General features: G+C 34.8%; 1 pseudogene; it reads left to right on the top strand.

Annotated features, from left to right (window-relative positions):
* Positions 1–3,645: 3,645 nt before the first annotated feature.
* LOC114508334 lies at positions 3,646–4,231 on the top strand (annotated as a pseudogene).
* Positions 4,232–7,230: the final 2,999 nt, after the last annotated feature.

Below are 7,230 nucleotides of genomic sequence, written 5' to 3'. Positions count from 1 at the left end.
GTTCCCAAAGGTATCTTTATATTAGAACCAGTTAATCAAAGTCTCTTTAAACTTTTCAAAATATACCTAGTCATTGTTATAGGGCAATTGTTAAAACTAGTAGTAATTGTTGATAGTTACACAGCCAGCTCATGATTCACAGTTTCTAATGTTTCATAGAACATTGCCTATATTAGAGAAGAAAAGATAACATGATCTGCTCTCAAGATGTCTATTTAAAGATATAAAATAATGTGAATCATACTTAATAAATTTAATGAAGTCTCATTTTTGCCACATCTAAAACATTTAATAAAGTTTTCTTGTGAGAGAATTTGGGTCCATGTTTGCAATTTCATTAAAATTTAATTTTAATCAGAATTTTCACAGGACCAAATGTCATATATATTTTATTTTATTTATTTTTTATCTTTTAGGTTTCTTTTTTTAAGGTTTTATTTATTTATTTTTTACAGAGAGGGAAAGGAAGGGAGATAGGGAGAGAAACAGAGAAATATCAATGTGTGGTTGCCTCTCACATGGCCCCCACTGGGGACCTGGCCTGCAACCCAAGCATGTGCTCTGACTGGGAATCAAACCAGTGACCCTTTGTTTTGCAGCCCATGCTCAATTCACTGAGCTACACCAGCCAGGGCAAAATGTCATGTATATTTTAAACACTGATATGCTTATAATCTTTATGTACATTTGATCTAGATAAAGTTTTCAGAATTTTTTTATTTCTGGATAATGAGAAAAAAGAAGACAATGATGTGTCTACCTGCTGAGAATTTTCTTGCGATTGTTTATGAAAGTAAAGCATAAGGTCAGGTAGAACTCACATGGAAACCTTAGCAACAGCAGAGTTCTCTGGGAAGTATTGTTGAGAAAGAAACATAGTGAGTGTGCATGTCTCCAATATCTACAGCATTCTTTGGTCGCTCTCAAAGGCTTAGCTGGGGTGGATATAGGTGTGATTAATAACTTTTCAGAAATTTTGCTACTTGGTGGTAAAAAACAGCAGTTATTAAAAATTAAATTATATAAAGAGAATTAAATACATTTTAAAAGGAAGATGATAAATATGCATGACATTATTTCCTATATAATTTTGAATTGTGGATTACCTCTTTCCAATTTCATGTTCAATACATCATGTAGGTAGTTGGAAATACCCTTGGTTGGAATATATGAGAGGGGACCAAAAACAAAAACAAAAACAAAAACACACAAAAACAGAATTATCTCTGGAGGGCAGGCCCCTTGTACTATAGGCTTTCTCCACTAAAAGAAAAGTGAGTGTTCTAGGAACCCATCTGTATCAGTGTGCCAGCTAGCATTTAGCTCCAAGAGATGTTTTTGAAAACTTTCATGATGTATTTGCCCATTTCATGATGAGTGATTTAGCAGTGCACCTGCCCACACCATGCTGAGTGTTCAAAAGTTTTTGACCATAAAAGGCATAACCCCCTTGCTCTACCCTCCTCATTCACCAGATCTTTCCCTAAGTGACTTTTTTTGGTGTTTGTTTCCCTGGATGAAAAAAACTCCTCACAGGGAAACATTTTGTGGACATGGAAGAGATAGATAAAACAAAAAAAAAAATGGCCAAAACACTAAAAGACATCAAAATCAACGAGTTCAAAACTGTTTTGAGCAGTGGAAAAAATGTCCCTATAGGAGTATTGTATCAAATAAAGAGGACTTTGAAAGTGACTGAAGTTTAAGCACTATTCAGTAACTAAGGAGTGAAGAAGTTCACAATGAGCCCCCATAAAATGTGCCACTTTGGCATGTCAACTATTTTGAGCTGAAGGCAACCAAGTCCCAGCGGATTCAAGAACTTTCCCTTAGCCACCTATAAGAATTTAGATAGAGGGCCTGGTCAAGGATGAGAACTGTCACCAGAGGTAACTACTGCAAAGGATGTAGGCTAGCTGTGATAACCTGAGTGCAGGTCGAGTTTGGCAGGGCCTGGGTATCAAATTCTTCTCTTTTCTGTGTCCCTTTGTGTCTGCATGTCACAACAAGCTTTTTTTTTTTTTTAACTGAACATTTGCCATTTCCGTCTTCCTATAAATTGAATTCCTCCCCTTTTGAAGTCCCAGACTCCTACCCCTTTTCAGGATGGCATATAATCCTCATTACCTGACTGCCTGTGGGTCTCATATTCTTAGGGAACCTCTGTATGGATGTAATGGAATGTTTTTCTCCTGTTAACCTGTCTTGTGTTAATTTGATCATTACATCAGGCCAAGACCCTATAGGGATAGAAGGAGAATTTTTCCTGCCCAGAAGGAGCTGTACGTGAACAGAACTCCTTTTGCAATGCTAGTTTTCATGGATCACTCTTCAATATATTAATCTCTACAATTCAACCATCAGTAAAGAAAATATTTTCACCTAAGTAAATAATATATATTATGGAACATGATAAATACAATCAGTAAAAGGAGTAATTTTTCAAAATTGTTGATAAAATGATGAAACTCATTTGAGATCTCTTTGAAAAGTCATAAATTTTAATAAAGTTTATATACACTTTAAAGATAAATTTTGGCATTGCCTTTTATATTGAATGTTTGCTACGATAAAATCCCATTATAAAAAAGAAATGTATACTAGTAAGTAATGTTTCTTTTCATCATATTTTTTTGTAAATCTTTCTTTTAAGGACATTTTATAGATGTTTGCTTGTCTGGAATGGTTGAGGTAAACTGTCAGGGTACCTTTCTGGCTTATCATTCTATGTCTCTATGATTTAAAATCAATCTCTCCAATGAAGTTGGTTGCAGTATAAAAACAAACATATTTTATTTATTTTAAATCACTGGCCTAAGCCTTTGTGTGTGCGTGAGCATTTTGTTTCCTTTGAACAGATGGAGTCACACTGAAGTCTGTAGGTGTATCCCCTGCACTACATAACCAAATTTCCCTCTCATGACTCGAAAGTCATAAAATATGCCAAAATGTAAAATATAGTTGCCAAATTTATCAGTGTTTATTAAGATACATGGTATTATAAAGTGACTGTTAATATTTAAGTAAAGTGTCTTGTCTAAAACTAAAAGTATTGTCTTAAGGATCCCTTTCATTCAAGAAAAATAGTTTCAAGAAATCAAACTCTCATTCTATTTACATTTCACTTATGTTTTAAACTGCATTAGCATTAGGCATTCTATTTATTTCAGGAAATAACACATATGCAATAAGAATGTTAATCTTCTCATAGTGTTGCAAATATACTTTAAGAAAAGTGGTATTGGTAATTTTCTAATTGCAAAAAGGAAAACTTCCAAAAGTATTACATTCATTTGTTTGAGTCATTGCATAACAGTTCTTAAAGGGGCAACATCTTTTACTGTCTGTGAGACTAGTGTAAAACAACAATGTGGACAGCAGCCTGCAGAATGAAGGGAGGAGAATGGAAGGGAATGCTAAGAAGAAAGAAGGGAAGGGATGGAGGGAGAAAAGTGGCTACTTAGAAAACATAAGAACAAATTTAAGGAAACATATCCGGTGAAAATAATGGATTTCTAATTGTTCAATGGGCATTGGTGTCCAGCCTAATTATCTTCTAGGAGTGGCTCATTTAAACAGTGGAGTTGGAGTAGAACCTGAGGTGGCCATGTGCAGTGATCGTGAGCAGCAGCTGTGAACCTGGCCATGGGGCAGCAGCCCTTCCAGGAGCAGGGCATCACCCTCAATGGGAGTGCCTCAAAGTCCTCCCTGAGCTCTTCTCATTTGGCACCAACAGCATTTTATATCAGTGTGGCATTCATCCATCTAAAACATTTACTGGAATGCAGAAATATGGATTTACCTTGCTTGTAACTACTGATCCTGAGCTCACAAAATGTCTAAATAATGTTGTGGAACAACTAAAGATTGGTTATACAAGTGTTCAGAAATATTGAAAATGGCGAGATCCTTAAGAGATGGTGATTTGATATTGATTGTGACAGACAGCTAAGGATGACAGTACACCCTGATAAAAGTCTCAGAAAGTTATCCAAGATGAAATCCCCTTAGTGATCAGACAGATCACAGCTACAGTGATATTTCTGCTACCGCTGAAAGTTTCTTGTTCATTTAATCTACTGGTCCATACAGACAAAGACGCAGTTGCAACTGAAAAATGGGAAGGCCACAGTTCATTACCAATTCTGAGCAAGTCCATCTGCATTCCTTTACTACTACAATCCACAAAGTAAACAGCATGGTGGCCTACGGACTCCTTGTCCATGACTAAGGATGAGACAAGGTCACTAGTGTAATTCTCAGATGTGTGTTTCCTAAAGCAAAGACAACTATAGCTGATTAATTTTTAGATGGGAAAAACTTAGCATTATACTTTACTGAACTGCACATAACTGTTCCATTTTTTGGTACCTGTTTGGCTTTCTATAGGGCTGACATAATTTTTTGCACACTGTTCAAAAGAAACCAGCAGATTACGTCAGCACTGTAATGTCAATTCCTTTGAAGGTGGTAATTATAGATGGAAAAATTTTGCTATAAAGCTAAATATATACAGATATATAAATATAAATGCTTTCCTAAATCAGACCTTTTAGTCAGGCAGTTTGACTCAGAAAATAGGTAAATATGATAGATAGCAAAAGAAGTTCGACTATTCAGAATCTTTGTGTAGGTACTAAAGAAATATAATCCACAATAACAAAATATTGTTAGGGGTCCTTTTGCCACTTATTTCTTTTATGTAGTTTTGTATAGTTTCCCTACTGAGAAAAATCTCCACTTATTTGATTTTAATGTATGTAATTTACACCTACAAAGCTATCATTTCTGCTGTTAAATTCTGGTGATACAGAACTCTTAAAAATACCTTTGTGTTTCATAAAATCAAACTTTAAATAACAATGATAAACAAAGTTAAAATGTGTGTGCTCAAAAATAATAAAGGAATAATGAATAAATAAATAATGGAGTGGGGTTTGGAATATTGAGGAAAATACCTTCAGTACCTCCCTCTACCTGCATGTTACTAATTATCCTTCTTTATTTATCACTGATTAACTCTGAGAACTTGAACCTATTTTCTATGTTTCTTCTGGATATTATTCTTAATTTTTAAGTAAAATTATATTTAAAAAACACTTAAAAGTACAAAATACCATGTAACTAGCAGGTATAATGTGAATATTATTTACCATTAATAAAATAAGGTAGATACTTCTGGTTTAACAAGTAAGGGAAGCTTAGTTCTGGAATTCACATCAGCTAGGTGATCTGCACTGATCTGTGCAGATTGTATTCAAATTGTATGATCTTGGAGTTTCTACCATTATATATTGCCATCTCTGAAGTGCTAAATTAGTAATGAATTTACAGAAACAAAAATTATGGTGTACTGAGCTTTTAAATCTATGTACTGCTAAGCAAATATAGAAAGTGTTTTTGTTGTTTTATGACTATTATATAGTTCAGAACCAAATGCCATTTTTCCCTATAAAATGTAATTTCACTAGAACAAAGTAAACTAAATGTAAAATGGTCACATGTAATCAGCTAACAAATGTATGCTTTCTTTTTTATACCAAAGGAATTTCAAATCTCACAAATTTACCTAAAATGAGTTTCTTGTTTGTGTAAGGCAATCTGGTCATGTCTCAATGAGAACAACGCAATCCAGAGAGGAGAAGTTATCTGGCCAACTCAGAAAGACAGGCTAGAACTCAGGACTCCTACGTTTGTGTTCAAATATTCTTCCTACTGCATTGATGCCTCTATTATTTAGTACGCAAATTAGCTGTCAAACAGAAAAAAGTCTTTTGTCATATTTGGATTGCAGCAGCCACTATGTGGCTTGGAAGGAATCAGCCGACATAAGGTGGTATCATCTGTGAAAACACAGAGGTCATTATTGGCTATTTCTGTGAGGTGGCTTGAAAAGAGGAGGGAACGAGTGTCAGACTCTGCATGGATCCTTGAAGTTTTTCAGGATAACACTCCATTAACAATGACAAGTTGCCATCTGTTAGTGAACTCTTCCAGAAGAGAGCGAAAGCTACCCAAGAACATTTTGCTCCAGTCAAACTGATTCTCCAAATCCAGCCCTTGGTTTTGTTACCTGTGCCAACAGATATTCACGGTCACTGGTCAACTTTCTCAGTGAACTAAATAAGTCTCATGGAATAAATTATAAGTGTTTCTAAATTATAAGTTGCTACTTGGAAGAAGCCATCAATTATTGTACTATTAGTACAAAAAAGCATTTAAGTTATACTTTAATAACTTTGCCTCCAAGTATATTCAGTAATGCAGTTTTTTGGTTATTTTCTACTGAACTATATATTTGTAGGAAGTGGTATGAGTCTGCTCTGGAGGAAAAATGAAACTGACCAGTTTATGCATTCACCATAAATTGCATCTCTTCCAGATATCCTGATTTAGAAAGCAATAAATTATGAGTACCTCTCCATTTCATGCATGCTAAATTTGAGAAAAGTCAGGGAATACAACATTTTTACCTTAGCATATTGGCAACTTAGAAGATATGAAAATCTTTTAATAAATAATATTTTCAGTTGGTTGCATGCAGTTTTATGAAATGCAACTAAATACATAGTATGTTTGTTATTTTTCTATTTTAAAAAAGATACAAGAATCCCAGCTTATTTATAAAGGTAGAAACTAAAGTTTTATTTGTGTTAAGAATACATATCATATTTAAAATATTAGTAGCTAGGCTACAAGAATAGTAATATTTCAAAAAACAATAATCTTGGACATACTGACAATAAAGAATTTTAACTGAGCTCTGTGCTCCTGGAAAGTATGGAAGGTTAAGAAATCTGCCCACCCTTTTGTATTCTGGGAAATACCTTAGTGAAAAGCATCACCCTTACCATATGCCTTACACAAAACTGAAAGATGCCCACTTGCTTACCTATCACCCAGGCAGACACAGCCTTTCCACATCCCCTTTTGCCTCATAAATGCTTAAGTGAACTACTTGTCCCCAGTGATCAATTGGAGGAAAATGCTTTTTAACTAAACTGTGGCTAAAGTTCTCTTCTTTGACTAGATTCCTGAACTTTTGCCTACGTGTAATCTGAGCAGCATACAGCCTCTCCTTAAATAGTTCCCACCCTACCCTAACTCGAAATTAGGCTAGCCTCAGCAAAACATTCTCTGGCCTGCTATCTCATCGAATCACCCTATTATCTTGCTGCTCCCACCTGGTTCTTGCCAGTTTTATTTACTCATCTCCACAAAAGAAAATGT

This window comes from Phyllostomus discolor, chromosome 11 (genome assembly GCF_004126475.2).
Source record: "Phyllostomus discolor isolate MPI-MPIP mPhyDis1 chromosome 11, mPhyDis1.pri.v3, whole genome shotgun sequence".
Classification (NCBI taxonomy): Eukaryota; Metazoa; Chordata; class Mammalia; order Chiroptera; family Phyllostomidae; genus Phyllostomus; species Phyllostomus discolor.
This window is presented reverse-complemented; position numbering and strand designations above follow the sequence as displayed.